The sequence below is a fragment of the Phocoena sinus genome, chromosome 13 (genome assembly GCF_008692025.1).
Source record: "Phocoena sinus isolate mPhoSin1 chromosome 13, mPhoSin1.pri, whole genome shotgun sequence".
Taxonomy (NCBI): domain Eukaryota; kingdom Metazoa; phylum Chordata; class Mammalia; order Artiodactyla; family Phocoenidae; genus Phocoena; species Phocoena sinus.
Genome location: NC_045775.1, coordinates 40,562,611 through 40,580,988, shown reverse-complemented (window position 1 = coordinate 40,580,988; position 18,378 = coordinate 40,562,611). Strand labels below are relative to the sequence as shown.

At 42.2% G+C, this 18,378-nt stretch overlaps 1 protein-coding gene across 3 annotated transcripts in view; it reads left to right on the top strand.

Moving 5' to 3' along the window:
- Positions 1-18,378, top strand: part of FSHR (follicle stimulating hormone receptor) — a 164,438-nt gene that overhangs the window by 76,890 nt on the left and 69,170 nt on the right. The gene's annotated exons all lie outside the window — the stretch shown is intronic.

Sequence of the window (18,378 nt, the reverse complement as noted above, 5' to 3'; positions counted from 1 at the left end):
AGCTGTGGGAAAGACCTTCAAATGTGTTATGTTTGTCAGGGCTCACAGATATACCAGAAAATGAACTGGCCTTTTTGTTTTCTCTGCCAGTAACTCATTGTTTGTGTCTACTCAGAGAAGACACAATTAAGGTAGCATAACACTCAAGTGAAAAATAGCCTCGTGGCTCTGCCCTACAGACTCTTGCTAGGTTTTTTTTCTAATAGGGTAGTATTAAAATAAAAAGATGCAATCTAAACACAAGCTCCGATCGATGCACAAACTATTTATTTTTATTTCCTCATTTAGCCCATGCCCATCACAACCACATCCATCTGGGCTGTTTATGACTTAATAAGATGCCTTAAGCAGTAAAAGACTCGAATAGGACACACCCCCACCTGCCTGCCCACCACCCGTAACAAACAAACTACCTGAATCTTATACTCCAGAAACCTCTTCTGTGGTGCTCAGATCCACTCTGGCTAGAGCCTACACAGAAACTGAACGATCAGAGATGGGGTTTTACCGTTCAAACCATTCCAGAGGTTAAACAGGCAGAGAGAAAAAGCAGAAGAGTGAGGGACAAATGCCAGAGAAGCCTAAATGAATAAAGTGGAAGTTAACCACCCCAGTGGGTCTGAGATTCTGAGAGAGTCTGGGCACAGAGATAGCAATTGTTGATGTCAAGTGTTTCACAAACATGTAACTTGTGCCTGGATGCGAGCATGCTTTGAAAAGTTAAAAGTGCATACAAACGCAAGGTATGAATTATAAAGACAGCACATGTGCTCTGCTTCCCATTCATGGTGTCTCAGCTCAACTACAGACTGATTACAGATTTTGCCTTTCTCTCTTCTCATATTCCTCTCCAACGCACCTAGCATGGGACTGGGCACACTGGAAAAATAATGGCAGGCAACGTTTGTGAATTTGTCATCTCTGCCCCTGCGGTCCTTTCCCAACTTTTCAGAACCTCTTCCCCAAATCAGGCTCTCAGCACCTTTTTTATCTTGTTCTTCATTCTTCTTTCCCAGTAACGATAACAACATCTGCATAATGTAATGGCATTGAAATTCTAAGGAGTTCTGAATTAGATACTCCAAGACAATTTGCCTTTTTAAAAAGCCATGAAGTGGGTGATGCCATTTCCAAAGGATTGAATTGCTAATGGTGGGATTTTAGTCAATGTGGCACATGTGCTTAAGGAGATTCGCTTTAATACCTGAAGAATCATATCTAGACTGACTTACTTGTTTGCACTGCAAAGTCCATGTGTACATGAACAGAAATTTGAGGGGAAAATGAGCTTCCTGTAATCACAAACATTAGTGCCTTCAAGATTCCATCTACTGAGAATGGGCCCCCTCACGGTCTGACACCAGGTGGAGAACACAGGCTGGTGTCTGTTTTGTTTTTCCTTTACTGAATGTTAAAATTGTGGGGTTCTGGGCTTCCCTGGTGACGCAGTGGTTGAGAGTCCACCTGCCGATGCAGGGGACACGGGTTCGTGCCCCGGTCCGGGAAGATCCCACATGTCACCGAGCAGCTAGGCCTGTGAGCCATGGCCGCTGAGCCTGCGCGTCTGGAGCCTGTGCTCCACAATGGCAGAGGCCGCAACAGTGGGAGGCCCGCATACCACAAAAAAAATAAAAAATAAATTGGGGTTCCAGTCTTCATGTATTTGTTTAAGATGTGTCCCCTTATACTGTCTTCCCTGCTTCTCTTCATATGCACATATAACTTCTCAGTCCAATCAGATAAAACACTTAAGATGTGACCTTCCATTTAGTAAAGCAGACAGTTGCTTTGGGGGGAAAAGGGATGGTGGTTTACTGCAGCACCAAGTTCCATAACAATAACAACAAAAAAAAATCCTGCATCAAGGGTAAGTTCTTCACTAACTTCAAGGAAATGAGGCCAAATCAAAAATCACTGGCTGGAGCTTTTTAAAGAGAAGAGATTTATAGGCTTCAGTCAAGTACTCAAGACAAGTGCAGCCTGATGGATGACACCAGCTAATCCATCAAGTGATTTATCAGGGTTCACAGAGTAAATGATTGTGACTTCCATCACTCCCTGAACACCTGTGAGGATGAGGCCTGTAGAGCTAATATGCTTCCTCAAGCCGGGGACACCTCCTCTGACTAGTGTATATGCTGTTGTGTTTGGTCTATTCTATTTGTGAGCAACCTTGAGAGAGACCAGGCAAACTCAGAGAAGCATAATCCATCAATCAGCCAAAAATTCCACAAATTCTTCTTGAGTCACAAAATACATTAATTAGATGAGCAATGATTTGATGAAGCTTGTGTGCCAGTCACTGCTAGATATTCTGGGCAATAAAGATGAAGATACAAAGTTCCTGCTCTCCAGGAGTTCTCAAGGAGAACAGCAACAATCGGCTGTCATTTGTTGAGTGATTATTTTGCCAGAAACTGAGATAAGCCACTTTACATGCACTATCTTATTTAATTACCATAACCTCATCATCCCAATTTTACAGAAAGAAGACTGAAGTCAAAGGGGTTATGTGACTTGCCCAATGTCACACATCTAATAAAGGGTAGGGCTGGGATGGTGAAACCTGAAAACCAGGCTTTCTGACTCCCATGTTCACAAAGTAATCTATTATTCCGTGATATCTGTGAATGCAACAAAAGGAGTCCAGATAATAAATGATATAGGATAGTGATAATCTTGTTCTCTAATAGAGTGAAGTAGGAGTCACAGAGTCCTCGTCCATTTTATTCATAGTAGTAGTTTGAATAGCTTTGCATCGGTTTCCTATTTTACAACTTCAAAACTGCCTCATATACCTATTAGCTTATTTAATCTCACACACCAACCCTTCACTGGCAGCTGGGGCAAGAATTTGAGCCCACCTCACAGGTGAGGAAATGAAATTCAGAGAAGTTTGGTGACTGGTCTGAGATCAACACCTACGAAGTGATAGAGGTGGGATTTCTCAGATGCCACACGCCGTGCGTTTTCTCCATGTAATGCTTTGCTTTTTGCAATGCTGTCTCTCATTTATTAAAGAGAAATTACATCTTGAGAGTCTTACAGTCACATCAGTGTAGGATAGTAACAGAGTGTCCAAGTCAGAAGAAAAAAGTAACCCTTATATTTCTGCCAAGTACATAAACTTTGTATACAGGTGCTCAGCATTTCTCATACTTTCCACTCAGTCTTGAGCACTTGGCAGTGGGGGGGGCGGGGGGGAAGACGCCCTAGGAATGGATGGATGTCTGGTCCAAGAAGTGAAAATCCAAGTGCAAAACTGGCCTTTTTCATGCCAAAGAGGAAATGCTCTAATACGAAGGGTCCATTATTAAAAACTGGCCCATGCTATTTCATCAAAACATCATTTTTTAATGGAAATTTCCTAAGTCAGCTATATTTATTGGCTTTTCTTCTTCCTGTTTTTGCCTACTTCCCTTTGTCTCTCCTTGGAATTAACATTCTAGTAACATGTAGATTCAACCAGAACTTCCTAGGCAAGATACAGCATTTCATCTCTGTAAGAAAGGATTTTTCTTTTAGTTAAATGCAGTGAGCATTTTATGACCTTCTACTAAGTGTCTCCTACATCATGGCATCTCAAATCTTAATGTGTATACAAATCACCTGGGGAATCTAACTCTTATGGAGAGTCTGACTAAGGAGGTCTGGGTGGGACCCAAAATTCTGCAGTGCTAACCAGCTCCCAGGTGATACCAACATTGCTAGTCCGGTCTAGAAGGAGTTATAAGATCTAAAAAATACTAGTCCTGTGTAAGGAGGTGTATGGTGGAGGATTCAAGAGAAATGGACCACAATCCCTGCTCTAGTGTAGTTGTCGATAAAATACACATGAATCAATTAAAGAAAAGCGCAGAACAAATGCATAAACATGTGCTCCACTGCTATAACCAAATGACAGGTAATGGGAAAAAGTTTTCTTATTTTCTTTGTCATTGTCAGACCACATTTAATAGTAAAAACTGTCCTCATTTTTTTAGTATAATTAGTCACTCATGAAAGTACTGTCTCGGTGTCTGAATGTCCCTCTACCGGTACTCTGGAAACACTGCTGGACACTGAAAATTGCAATTCACTTACAACTATTTCAGGAGCAAACGCATTGTAAGGCTCATCTGGGCAAACTGAGCCTCAGCGCTCCTTCTTGTGGCAGAAGGATATGTATATCTCAGGCAAAAAGTAGGAGACTGAATACAGGCATTTATGTCCTTGCAGTCTGAAGTGAACACAGGTCAAAGGGAAAGTGTAGGTCAAGGTAGCACACGTTTCATTCAAGATCAAGTACAGCTAGAGTCGTGAGTGATACGGGTTTGGGGAAGAGAGATGGAGTAAGGCAGTGGGAATGCTGGAAAGAAACAAAGAGACCTTCTTTGTTCCTTATCCTTCCAGCCAAGGACAAGAAACATTCCTGGCACAATCAACGAAGCTCACAGGACACCTGGAGCAGAATGAAAGTTATGTTGGTCTTCATGAGTTCCAAGGGAAGAATGCCACAGAGCTAATCACTGGACTGAGATTGCCATTTAATGCCCTTCCACCACAAGCCATTCATCAAGTTTATAGCAGCAACAAGAGTTCATTACCATGTTCCTGTTTTGCAGATTCTTGAACAAGGTTATGCCTCCAATTTTAAGTGTGGTGTATATAAGTAACAAGGGAAGGTGGGAGGGTGAGAGGGTTTCTGAAGGGAATGGTAATAAGCAGAATAGGTGATCCTCACCAACTGGAAATGTGAATCTCCCCCACCTGCTTATGACTTTGTGCAATCAGAAAGAACACTTCACAAACTCTCAGATTCATTCTTTATTTATTTATTTATTTTTGCGGTACACGGGCCTCTCACTGTCGTGGCCTCTCCCGTTGCAGAGCACAGGCTCCGGACGCGCAGGCCCAGCGGCCATGGCTCATGGGCCCAGCCGCTCCGTGGCATGTGGGATCTTCCTGGACCAGGGCACGAACCCGCGTCCCCCGCATCAGCAGGCGGACTCTCAACCACTGCACCATCAGGGAAGCCCTCAGATTCATTCTTATTAGATGTTCCTAAGCTCCTCTTACCAATCTATCTATCCATTCATCTTTCAGTCAGTCTTCCATATTAGAAGCCGAAAGAGAATGCAGGATTTGGTTCTAGCTCCTAAGAAGTTTGTGATTTAGTTACAGAAATAAAAGGAATTCATGTGAAACAGGTCACAAACCAGAACACAAGCAACCTCTAAATGTTGCTGTCCAGATCTTGGGTGCTGAAAGCAGTTTGAAGCGATGGGAGTTAGATCAGTGTGTTGCAGAGAAGCCAGAAGAGGTTTTGTGGAGATTTCCATAATCAAAGGAGAGAGGGCAGGGCTTCCCTCGTGGCGCAGTGCTTAAGAATCCACCTGCCAATGCAGGGGACACGGATTCGAGTCCTGGTCCGGGAAGATCCCACATGCTGCGGAGCAACTAAGCCCGTGTGTCACAACTACTGAGCCCGTGCGCCTAGAGCCTGTGCTCCACAACAAGAGAAACCACCACAATGAGAAGCCCGCACACCACAAAGAAGAGTAGCCCCTGCTCGCCACAACTAGAGAAAAGCCCGCGTGCAGCAACAAAGACCCAATGCAGGCAAAAATAAAATTTAAAACCAAAAAAAGAAAAGAAATAAGAATGGCAAAGCTTATTAAAAAAAAAGAAAAAAAAAGAGGAGAGAGGCCAAGCGTTCTGAGTGGCAGATATTCATGAAACAAATTCAAAGTCATAATGGGGATCTGAGGTCTCCCTAAAGAGGTCTGCAGGCTCCCACAGTCCTTGTCTTTTGATCACATTATGCACAAAGGGCTCCCACTGAGCTCAGAAAGTTCAAACAGGAGTAGAAGAAAAGAAGATTCATGCACTGGGATAACTGTACCTGAATTCACCAGGATACTAAAAGATACTGTATCTTTTAATGCCCCACCCATGACTCTGTAGTCAAGATGCTAGGAGACTGTCCATCAATATCCAGATAGTGTAATGGTCGGTGTACAATAGACAGACTCAAATTACATCTAAAACTGTTTAGTCTCATTGATTTGGGGGAACTGTTGTTAAGAAGGCCAGCTCTCCATAGACAGATGTCCCTTAGGCTGTCCCTAAAATTCCTCAGTGCTCCCTAAACTTGGGCAGCAAGCAAGTCAGAAAGGGAAATATTCTGCTCCTGACCAGACGCAAGTGTTTTCCTGATCTCCTCTGGAGAAAGCCAAGTGAATGCTCACCATTGCCAAGCCCAGTTGTCTCCACTGCAGAAATATGAGAAGGTCTTAGTGTGCTTTTAAAAATGCTCTAAGAGCTGCTATATTCTGCTTTTTTTCCATAAACTGTTGTCAGTGTCAAGATGAAAAACAGGCGCCATCTGATCAGTGAGTTCATGGGTGACATAATACTATAGCTGGTCCCTGCCTCTTGGCAATCCTCTATTTGAACAATGCAAATGGTGGGATATGACTGAACTAAATATGCCGCTTCCTCAGTCCTTCCTCATTAACTCTGTCTTTTTAGTCCAAACCTGCTCTTGTTCCTGCTTCTGCCCCAGGAGTCTAGGGATGACCAACCCTAGGAATGTATTTGGCTCTTTCGAACTTAAGATGCCAAATTTAGAGCTATTAAAAAAAAAGAAATTGCTGTTCCAACATTCACTAATGTATGATTAAAAGCAAAACCACGCTTTTGAAGACTTCAAAAGATAGAGCAACAAACATATGTGTGGGTTCTGCAGCCATCCTATACAGAGGAGAAAATGTGGATGCAATGAATTTTTCTGTTCTTTTTCAAGAGCAGTGATAAATTTTGACCACCAACTTTTGTCAGATTGCCACAGTCCCCTTGTGAGACTTATACCACACACTGCTCTGACAATCCTATTTTCAGGTTCAGTGTTTCTCTGTTCTTGTTCTATCATCCCTTCTTTGGCATTCAGAACGTCTTCACTCCCCATCAACATCTAATCTCTCCTGATTCTCACTTCAAATAATTCTTAAACACAAGAGTAGACGATCACCTTTAAAGCCACGACTTAAATGCCCCAGACCTATGTCACCGGGTAAAACTGGGGAAGGTAGAGTTTCAAAAGCACCAGTTCTAGATTCTACAGTATAAAATATGATATGGAAGAATGGGCGCTTGCCTTGTCCATGTCTCTGGAAACATTTCCAAGATGAATTGCTATGTACGTGGTGGGAAGGTGGTGAAGGTACCTTAAGCCACTATCATTGCACCATTTCTCCCTCTTCACTTCTTAAAAGTAAGTGTTCCATGATGAGGGAGGAAGGAAGCTCCCTCCTAGGCTGAGAGAGTCTATTCCCTTCCCTTCAGGCAAGGATGTCAGGGGGTAGTCTCAAGGAAAAAATACATTTCTTGGTCTAGAACTCCTCAGACCAGACTCCTTTTCAATTCTAGAATATTCTATCACATTGTTTCCCAGCAACCCCAATCTTGGGTCTTCTTTAGAATAATCTAGTAATATTAAAAATATAAAATCCCCTAGGGCCATAAATCAAAGATAATGTGAGGACTGAAATAATTCTTCATGCAGCTTGGAAATCTTATAAGAGATAGGCACATTTCTCGAACGGAGACACGGTCTCGGTTCTGCCCATCCTAACTGCAAATTCCATTTTCTAGTACAACTCAGGATTTCTGCATGGCCGGAGGAGCTCCCTGACATGCCACCCTCAGAAGCTGGACTAAGCAAAAAGGCATGCTGTCTCTTTTCAGAAACAGCAGAGGCGTGCTCACTGTAGCATGTAAACATTTTTATACTGAGTGAATTCCATTTCTATCCATACTCATCACAAATGAGCACCACCAAAATGTTCAAATACATATTCACAACGTGCCTCTAGAATGCAGTGTACGAAAAAAAACCAGAGCTAAGCTCGAGGCACAGATCCATTTCATTTAATTAGAGTTTCAGATGAGCCTAAAAAAGGTCTGTATCTCCTTAAGTGTTCTGTTTCTGTCCGAGTATAGCTGTCTGGCATTGTCAGGTGGTTTGAAGTGAAAATGATTCCGAATTCAAAGCCTTTAAACCCTGAATGTTTGACTCGGGTAATATCATCACAGACAGACAATAAAAGAAACAATCTAGCCCACTCCTTTTCCAAATTTTGTACCAGTGTCCACTTTCCCTTTAAAGTAATTCAGAGTGAGAAACCATTTCCTCTGTATCAATGCCAGAGCCCTGACTTAACGCCACATTAGAAAATCCTGCATTAGTCTCAGTACATGCCCTAAGTGTGCCCCCTCCTTACTTTGATTCTCTCCTGTTTTATTTTCAAGTCCCTTTTATCATTTCTCCCCAGCCCAGCCATCCAACTTAGCTAACACTTACCTTGAAGGGCCCTCCCTGCCGGCCAAGTCAGGCTCCTCATGGCCCCATATCCATGCTATCTCCTTTCTTGCCTTCTCATCTCTACTCACACTGTTCCCCTACCTTCAGGGTTACCACTCCTCTCGCCACGTACAGAACAACTTAGCATGTATTCCTTCCTTCCATACATACTTACTGAGCACCTACTGTGTGCCAGACACTAGAGAGACAACACTGACCAAGGCAGAGATCCTTGCCCTTGCCCTGGAGTTTAGATTCTTGGAGTAAGAGACAGGAAATGAACAATAAATTGTTTTTAAGATCAAGTAACATATAGCGATGATAAGTTCTGAGCAGTGGTGGGTGGAGAAAAATTAGAGCAGGGTAAGGGGATCAGGAGTGTCTCTTCTAAGACTTACTCCCTGGTCTGTGGTCCAGTAATTCACAAGATGCTCAAATTCCACATTGGCCTTACCATGCCATAATATGTCTGTGGCCACCACTGCAACACGTCTGTGAGCCTATTCCTAGGATAAACCTAACTGCAATTGAATAGGAAAAACAAAGTAGGCAACAACATTTTTTTTTCAGGTAGCTCCCCAAACCACAATGTATATTATTTCACAAGGCACTGCCTTTGTCAACCCATAGACTCCCCCAAGTTGTGGAACAAGGAATGCTGTCCCTGATGCAATGGTTTTGGTTTTCACAATTAAGATAGGATTTTTTGTGTGTGATTATAAAAGTAATACATGCTTGCTATAGAAAAAAACAAACAATGCAGGAAGAATGATGATTCCACGTAATTCTACAATAACATATGTGCCCACTGTTAATACATTGGTGAGCAGCCTTTCACAATTTTTTCTCTGCTGACGCACATTTTTTTTAATTAAAATGAGATATTATGCATGCTCTTTTGTAACCTCCTTTTTTCACGTAACTGTATGTTGACAGAATGTTTTAGAGGAAACTGATGGATGATAAAGTGTTAAAAGACAGGGGTAAGAATCCCTAATTTAGGAAAATTAGAACTCATCTATGACTATGATAAGTGGAAGAGATCAGATACCAGCTCGGGAAAAAGTAGGAGCCTACAGGGAACATGTCACCTCTAGTTTGAATGAAAAGGCTTGCAGAATGCAGGAGAAAAACACTGAAGAGTCACATACGCAAGAAAAGTACTTTGTTAATCATTTTGGAAAGAAGATGAGAGAACAGATCATCGTGTGTGTGTGTGTGTGTGTGTGTGTGTGTGTGTGTGTGTGTGTGTGTTGCCCTGTGCCCACCTCCATGAAGGCTGAACCTGGAAAGCACCGTAGATAGAGAACTAAAAGGCATACGTTATCTTTATTGTCAATGGATAGTGAATATCATTACACGGAAATCAATGTAAAAGATGGCAGCTCTCTAGAAAACAAGCCCGGCTACACAAGAAAAAAGGAGACCTTGGACTCCCTTGAAAACTGACCAGAAAACAAGGATGTAAAAGGGCCCCTAGCAGCACCTGCAGCCTGGTTTCTCAGAGGTAAAGAATCAGCTGGCTGCAGCAACATGTGTAATTGTACTTGCTACAACAGAGTACTGTGGAAAAACTGCCATTCTGAGCCTATGCAGGTGTTAAAATTTGTTTCAGATTTACAATTGGGATATGCGTAGGGCTTCATGGAAATAGATTTGTGAGCTATCAGAGGACCTTTGGCATCCAGCACATACACACATATATACATGTATACACATCCAATAATAAAACCTTTCCTGTTAGTGCTTGAAATGTCACCATTACAACTTCTTTGGTCTCTATTTTTTCCTCTCTTCTATTCTAGAAGTTACGTTCTATTTTATAGTTATTTTATCATTTTTAAATATATTTATCAACTCCCCAAAGTTATCAACATCACTTTACCTGAACACAGCATCTCCCCTTGCAATTTTCCATGTCATTTCTGTCCAGCACTTTAGTTCTATCTAGATTTTAAATAGCCCCAAATTAGCACCACTTAAATTGAATAATTGACCAATATTACTATCATTTTGCCAGGAATTTTGCTCTTAAACTCTACTTGTTTCTTTTGGGTTCAATTTCCTTCCTGTTGACGAAAATTGTTCTTCATAATATAATTGTTCTTTATAACTTTCTGCATTGTTCGTTTTTTCTACTGTACTGTTTCAATCATAAAAAGTCCTATCTTAATTGTGGAAAACAAAATCAAATTGTCCATGTATGAGTAGTACGCTTTCTTCAGTCTTCGCGTATTTGAAAATGTCACCCCTGTCGCCTACTGAACTATTAATAATAATCTAGGTGAATTTATAACCCTGGGTCGACCAGAATTTACACTCAGCAAGTAACTCTATTATCTTCTGGTAAGTACTGTTGCTTATGTGAAGTGTGCTGTCAGTCTAGTTTTTGGCAGTCTATCTTTCCTCTCTGATAGCTTTTTTAAAAAATAAATTTATTTATTTTTGCTGTGTTGGGTCTTTGTTTCTGTGCGAGGGCTTTCTCTAGTTGCGGCGAGCGGGAGCCACTCTTCATCACAGTGCGCGAGCCTCTCACTATCGCGGCCTCTCTTGTTGCAGAGCACAGGCTCCAGAGGCGCAGGCTCAGTAGTTGTGGCTCATGGGCCCAGTTGCTCCGCGGCAATGTGGGATCTTCCCAGTCCAGGGCTCGAACCCGTGTCCCCTGCATTGGCAGGCAGATTCTCAACCACTGCGCCACCAGGGAAGCCCTCTGATAGCTTTTAAGATCTTCTTTCCCTTTGCTTATACTTTCACTATTGAGTGTAGATTTGTTTTTATTTTTTATGCTTGTGACTTAGTGGTTTCCTCAAACTAAGGCAGTCTTTCCTCAGCTCTGGAAAAGCTTTTATTATTATCTCTACCCTCTTTTTTATTCTTTCTTCTCTCCTTCTGGATCTCCTACTAGATCTATACTGGAAATTCTTATACTATATTTTGCATGCCTTATCTACTTTCCAATTCATTCATTTTGTTTTTCATTATAACTAGTCCATTATTAAATCCAATTAAGTTTTTAATTACCTGACTGTATGTTCTTACATCAATATTTTTCATTAATTCTTTTCTCAAGTCTGTCCTTTTTCACACTATCCTGTTTTATCTTGTGATTTCTGTATCTTCCTTTATCTGAGAATTTTAAAATATTTAATTTTAAATCTCTTTCAATCTCATTTTAATCCCCAATCAAGGAGGTATAGTCATTCTCTCTCACGTGGTATTTCCTCGTACGATTTGTAACATTTACTCTCAGCCCATGCATCTTAGGAGTGACGAGGTGTGGTCAGTGGGAGTCCCGTGCTCTAGTATGGAAACGTCTTCACAGTTTCTCATTTGCTGCTACTGAGCGTCCTCATTTTCTCCAGTTTGGGATGACTTTCCTAGTAATTTTTTTGGCTTGAAGTCACTGTAAATTCTCATCCAATGTAATCACGTGATGATGACCTGCTATTATAAATACCTGCAGGTGACTATTTCCACCCCAGCTGCTTCTTTGAGGTTCTCCCTGGTCACTTAATGGAATTCTAGAGTCCTCCATTTCACTAATGTGCAGCCTTTCCTGATTCTTGACTTTATGCAGGTAGGTCAGTTCTAGCTCCTCTCAGACAAAGACATATCTGAAATTTGGGCTCATCTTCCCAAGTGGGTGGTGAGGCTCCAAGACCCAGCCATTAACCTAATTATAATTTTTTCTTTGCCCTTTGGCTTCAATGTACACTTAACCATTCTGACCAGGTTAAGGACAGTGTTACTTACATAGTTTCTTGATTGGCTGTTTGACCTTTTTATCCAGTATTTCTATGTGCCTGGAGGTAGAGAGACCCTCATCCCAGACTTCCATATTAGCCCAAACTCCCAACACCACTGTTTCATGCTTTATGGTAGTAAATCACCTTCCCCTGGCTCTCCTTTGAAAATAGGAAGATGTCAGAAGGAGGTAACCAACATCTTAGTGGAAGATACAGTTTAGATTACCTTCTACCTTGACAAACTGGAGCTGCCTGATGGTACCGAGCATCTCGAGGAAGAAAGAATGATAGAAAGAGGGAAGACGTTGTAGAAACAAGGTGCTGAGGACACCAAAGGCAACTTTTCTCATACACATACACACACACACACACACACACACTTGTGAAGTCAAAGCTCCCATATAAATCAGATCTAAACATCAAAGGATGCATTCAGCAACAGAAAGTGAACAAGCTAATTCTTGTCATTCACATGTAAGAACAGCTGAGAATCCAAGACAAAGAACAGAAAAATATCTTAAATCTATGGGATGAGAAGGTGCGGTTGGGATAATAGAGCTGAGAACGATAACTGAGTGAGTCCAATCACAAACTGGGCAATCATATTACCATAGCAACTCCAAAGCTAGGTAACATTATGCCTGCATTAGTTATATGCTTTGCCTTTCGAAAATACATTTAACTATTCAAAGCACTTTCCTACCTACTGTTCATTTATCCATTTAGCACATGTTGCTAAGCTGATCCTCACACCATCCTAGAAAAGGGATGAAATAGGTATTATCATCTTCACATAAATCACAGGAACAGGCATACCCCATTTAAGTTATTAGCCCATGGGCCGATAGGCTAGTTAATAGGAAAAGTAGGTAGAGAACAGTTCTTCTGACTCCTACCTCTCACCCTGTCTAGCACGGGGCATTAAACTGGCTTTACCAGTTTATAGATGGGCACCGCCTGTGAAGAGAGGGAAGAGGAGTTGATCCAAAGGTTAGACAGAAGGGCATGTGGCATAATGGTTGCTCCCCTTCTGATCCTGACTTTCAAGTCGCTGCCATCCGTCTCCAGTGCCAAGCCCGTTCCAGCTTTCCCTTCCCACTAGCTCCAAGTGGTTATATGTATGAGGGCATTTGTGTTTTGGGACAAGCTGCAGTGAGAATCATAGTTAGACTCCCAGAATCGTAATAGAATCTGAAGTTCCAATGTTCAAGCAGGCTTTTGAGAAGCTGAGGTATCAAAGTAAAATAATGCAGAACTGATGGCTGGCAGCAAGAATACTTAGGAGGAGACTCTGTGCCTCTTTGAATAAATCTTTGGGGGACATTCACAGCTTCAACGTGGTACAATGTTTAAGTGAAGGGTGGATAGTAAATATACAAACAGACAATGAACATAAAGGATGACTGAAGGTGATGAAACAGAAACCAAAGATAACAAATTCCGTCTTGGTGGGAATAAATTTTAGATCCCCAAAGAGAAAGAAAATAATTTTTTTGAGCAGCAAGATGTCAAGCACTGTTTCCCTCATGACAATAATTAACCCTGTTGATTGTTCCATGTAATATAAATAATCATGGCTAAAGATGTTGGTTCATGTCCATAGCAGATAATCTAAAACATGTGGGAACCTTTCTTTTTGTTAGAATCTAGTATATATAGTATCTATATCTACCTGTCCACAAATTGATTATGGATGATGGAGAGAGAGAATAATGAGAGGGAGAGAAGTGGTGTTCACCTTTTCAAATGAAAGCTACACATTTGAAATTGCTGGTGATAGTCACCTCGAGCAGATGGCATCAAGTTATACATCTTGTGATCTAAGACGTATTTAAAATGCACTATTGTCTCAAATCTCTGTCCTACCGGCCAGCTGGTGTGCTTGGAACTCTCACCTTACTCATGGTTCGAAGATTGCAGTCCTTCATAAAAATGCAAAACTGATGCCTGGAAATATAAAGTACCAGCACCCACGCAAGTCTTGAGCAGCTAGGAAACAATCACCCTCTTGTGGTCTTCGATTCATAAGAGAGTTGGAAACAAATGATCTCTTGGGTCTCTCCTCTTACCAGGATTTATTCTGTAGTTCTAAAGTTCCATAATACGATAAACTCACAGGCAGATAAGTTTTGATAGAAGACTAGGAATCAGGGTGGATTCATAGCCTTAAATGCCACTCGGCACAGGAGGGGTGAAGGCATGGTTAAAACCAATATAGGCATCACCCTGACCTCCTCTGAGACCCAAAACGCTCTCCTGGTGGAAGGCAGGGAAGAGGATACTGCCAAAGAGTTACACCCCACAGCTTTGCCCCTTAGATGGGCATGATGTTAACGTACATCAAGTGTTCATTGCCCTTGTTCCCTTCTGTTCCTAGTAAAGACCCTTTGAAAATGAAAGGCAGTGTGAAATCAAATAAAGCACTGGAGAAAACTATGCCTACAGGGGAAAGTTGCACACAAGGACCTCCTCAGGGCCTCGTTAGGATATCTGCTCTCTCTCCTCTCCTGCAATTCTCGGTGATGCGTCTTTCCAGCAGCAAATCAGAACACAGTTTATCTGTAACACAGTCATCCCATGTTCTAAAAGAGCAACACTTTGTATAAAGCATAAAGCCTATGAAAACCAGCACCGGTGCTTAAAGACACAAACATGTCAAATGTGACAGCGGGTAGCCACCTGGGTCGGTAGAGGAAGCGGCACCACCTGCAGCATTACGTGAGAGGCACTGGCAGGGGTCACCTCCACAAAATACAATTTTTGACTAAAACACCTTCTCCGACTCATCCTTAATGCCTAAATTCTACCTCCCCGCAGCATTTTATATGTTAAATGTCACCCTCTCTCCAACCCCTCTATCTATTTCTCTGGAGGAGAGAAATGTTGGGCCTACAGTAACAGTTCTTGGGGTGAATTGATCGAGTTGGTTCTGAGTCACGAGTTTTATCTCAAAAACTGGTGTCTGGAGGAAAAGCATAATGGAAATGAGGGAAAGGAGTACAGAATGGGGCAGGGAGTGGGGGTCTGCTCAGAGAAAGATACCAGTCATAACAGCACTGAGAGTAATCGCTGTAATCGTTCCAAAAATGGGCTCATGTGTTTAAGGCTTTCCAGTTTGCCAGATGCTTTCACAGGCATCACGTCTGATTTGGATTGTATGAAGTAGATACAAGAGTTGTTTATTCACTTTACACATGAGGTTTGGAGAGTCAAGAGTCTCGTCCCAGGTCACACTACTGATAAGTAAGTGGAAGACTAAACCTAGACGCCAGCTGTGGATCCTGCACCCACTACCTCGCTTCGCTTCAAGTACCACAGAGACTCTCTGCTAGAGGAGAGAGGTACGGACGTGTCAACCACAGGATTAACAGGTTGGCTTTCCTTGACGACTCAGGGTTTCTTAGGGGTCAGGCGAAAACTGATAACCCAAGGCTTGACCTCACACCGCCTTCCAAGGGCTCCAGCTTTCATCCTTCCCATGTTAGAACTGCCTTCATTCCACTCAGTCCTCGGGCAGAGAATAGCTCGGGAAGGGGAGAGACAGACAGGGAGTATCAGGCAGGAAGTTACTCGCTCTAGGCTCTCCTGCTGGATAGCAAACATGCGAGCCCTCCAGAAGTCGGGTCTTCTCTCCTCCACACAAACGCTCCCAGGGTGTGTGGGTTTGCATTTGCTTTCTATGGTGTGGCCTTGTGCCCGAGAAGTGTCTACAGTTCAGCCACTAGAACAATCACCTCATTTCATCTTCTCCTTAAGTGAGTGAGGTCCTCATGTTAAACCACCTGCTATGAAATCTCGGTAGGGCACAGATGTGATTTTCAGGAGTTCCAGAAAGGAGCCAGAAGTACTTCTGCTATCTGCTCCTCTGGGCCTAACAGACACAATGACTGTTGCGCTTACGCTTTGCTCCCTATTAAAATGCAATGCTGTCCCCTGCAATCAAATTGTAATCAGTTACCAGATGCTGACGCTTTGGTATGAATGAGGTTTTCTTCTTTAAAGCAGAGATCAGTACAGGAAGAGGGGGAGAGGAAGCTACAGAAAGGGGCTTAAATGATGCAGGGTTCGAGGCCAGCGACACTTACCATGATGCCTGGAGCTACCCCAGTTCCACAGCCCCACTCCAGGCAAACTTAGCTGTGGACCCTCCCCTTTCCTCACAAACACCCTCGTTCCCGCTCTGGTCTGAAAACAGCTGCCCTGGTTTGCCTCTTCATTAAGTCCCCCTTCAGCTACTATTTATCCTCACTTTCAAGTCGGTGATTTTCAGTCTTTAGTTTTGTAAAGTGTTTGGGGACCAGAAAAAAGGAAAACCAAAACAACTAAACATCTCTCAGCCTCCCCCAGCTCTTGCTGGCAGGTTGGAAACTGTTGCTACTATGAGACGTCTCCTTAGGTTACACAAGCAGCAAGCAATAAGGAGCTCATACTCAACCCTGGGGAGACATTTTTCCAATCATTTTCTCATTTCCTCATCCCTGCACTTCCTCAGCTCTCTTTAAACACTGTGGGGCCTTCTCTGTCACTGACCTTGTCTAATCATATTGATTGTCAGCAATTGCCGTCTAACTGGAAAGCAAGTTGCTATGGTAATTCCTGCGTCTTAGGTCTTAGATTTAAAGACACAATGATCCTAAATGGAGGGAAGTTGCTTGTGGTTGGCGACAGAGGAAAAGGTAGTTAGATATACAAATTGTGAAATGAATATATTCAAATGGATTCTGAAATCTAAATCCGGATTTGATGTAATAAATTGGTACCAGAATTTCTACCAAAGGCACATTTGGTCAGAAGGTTTTTCTTTTCCTCCAGATATTTACACTTTTTTAGAAAAAAAGAAAGAAAGAAAATGTATCATGGGCAAGCAAGAAGGAGGTGGCTATTCATAGCTTAAAATTAGGTATGAGATCTGGGATGCTGCACTGGGTGCTTGAAAGAACATCAGCATGGGAGTTGGCAGACCCAGGTTTTACTTCTCTTTAACTTGCTGTGTGGCCTGAGGTAAATCACCTAACCTTTCTGTGCTTAATCATTCTTCACTGATAAACAAGATAACAGCTTTCGCGTCTCTCATTAATTTAGTCAATCAACAATCACTTGTTGAACAGGAAGCCTTGAAAATCAGTCACCATGGAGAAGACAACAGTGCAATTTCCTGTTGCATTAAAAGTTCCTTGAAGGCAGGAATTGTATTCTTTTGAATATGTCTGAAGAAAAGGTCTGCAAAGGAATTTAAGATTTGGTGCCCAATATACTAAAACACTGTGTAATACCTGTTCCCTCCAACTCAATACATTTGAAAGCCTGCTGAGTACGATGCCTGGGCCTAGCGCTATTGAAAGTTTGACAGGGGCCACAGCTCCAGACCTCAGGGGCCTGCAGCCATAAGCACAGCTAACGTGACTGTTAGTCCCACTATGACAAAGACACAAGGAGTGCAGGAGGGAAGCTCGGAGGAAGGCAACTGTCTTAATTCTGCAGCATTAGGGAAGGCGTCCTTGGAGAAAACTTTAAAGATTGCGCCTTAAAATTGGAAAGGGTTTCCTCCCTGCTCAACTACTCAAATGTGAGGGTAAAAATACATGTTGAATCAATACAAAGCAAAGGACTTCAAAGGCTGCAAATGTCATCTGTCCATTCAGCACACATTTCTGGTGTACCTGCTAGAGGCACAGGTGACAAGCTATGAAGACAACCAAGTCCTTGACTCTAAGGGATCTATAGTCACTAGACTAGACTTGAGAGAAAAATAACAACAATGATAATAAATAGCATTTCTTTTAACACTTACTAATATGTAATTATTTAATATTTAATCCTCACAAAGTTTTGCAAGATAAATACCACTGCCCTCATTTCACATATGAGAAAACTGAGGCTCAGAGAGGTTAAGTAACTTTGCCAGCTTCACACAGCTTGAATGGGTCTACAAGTACTTGTACGGGTCTACAGTGCTAGCTCTGTTGTCTGGCTCATAATATAGATATCCCCTCTCCTGGAACTCAGTTAGCCTTGACATTGTTTCTACAGCTCCAGCAAGGAGACCCATATAATGGAATTTGAGTGGATGAATGAAAAGGCACTCTTGTCATCATAGGTAAAGAACATCTCAGCCGAGACCAGCACAATTATTAACTACCCATGTAATTACAGCTTCTTGTGCCTTTGTTATTTTATCTGTTTGAAAAAAGGGGAGAGGAGGCATGTACAGGAAAGTAAATTCAGAAGATAACCACTGAAGTCCTTTCCTTCCTTTTCTGATACCCTGAAATTCTCATTTCAGTGGCA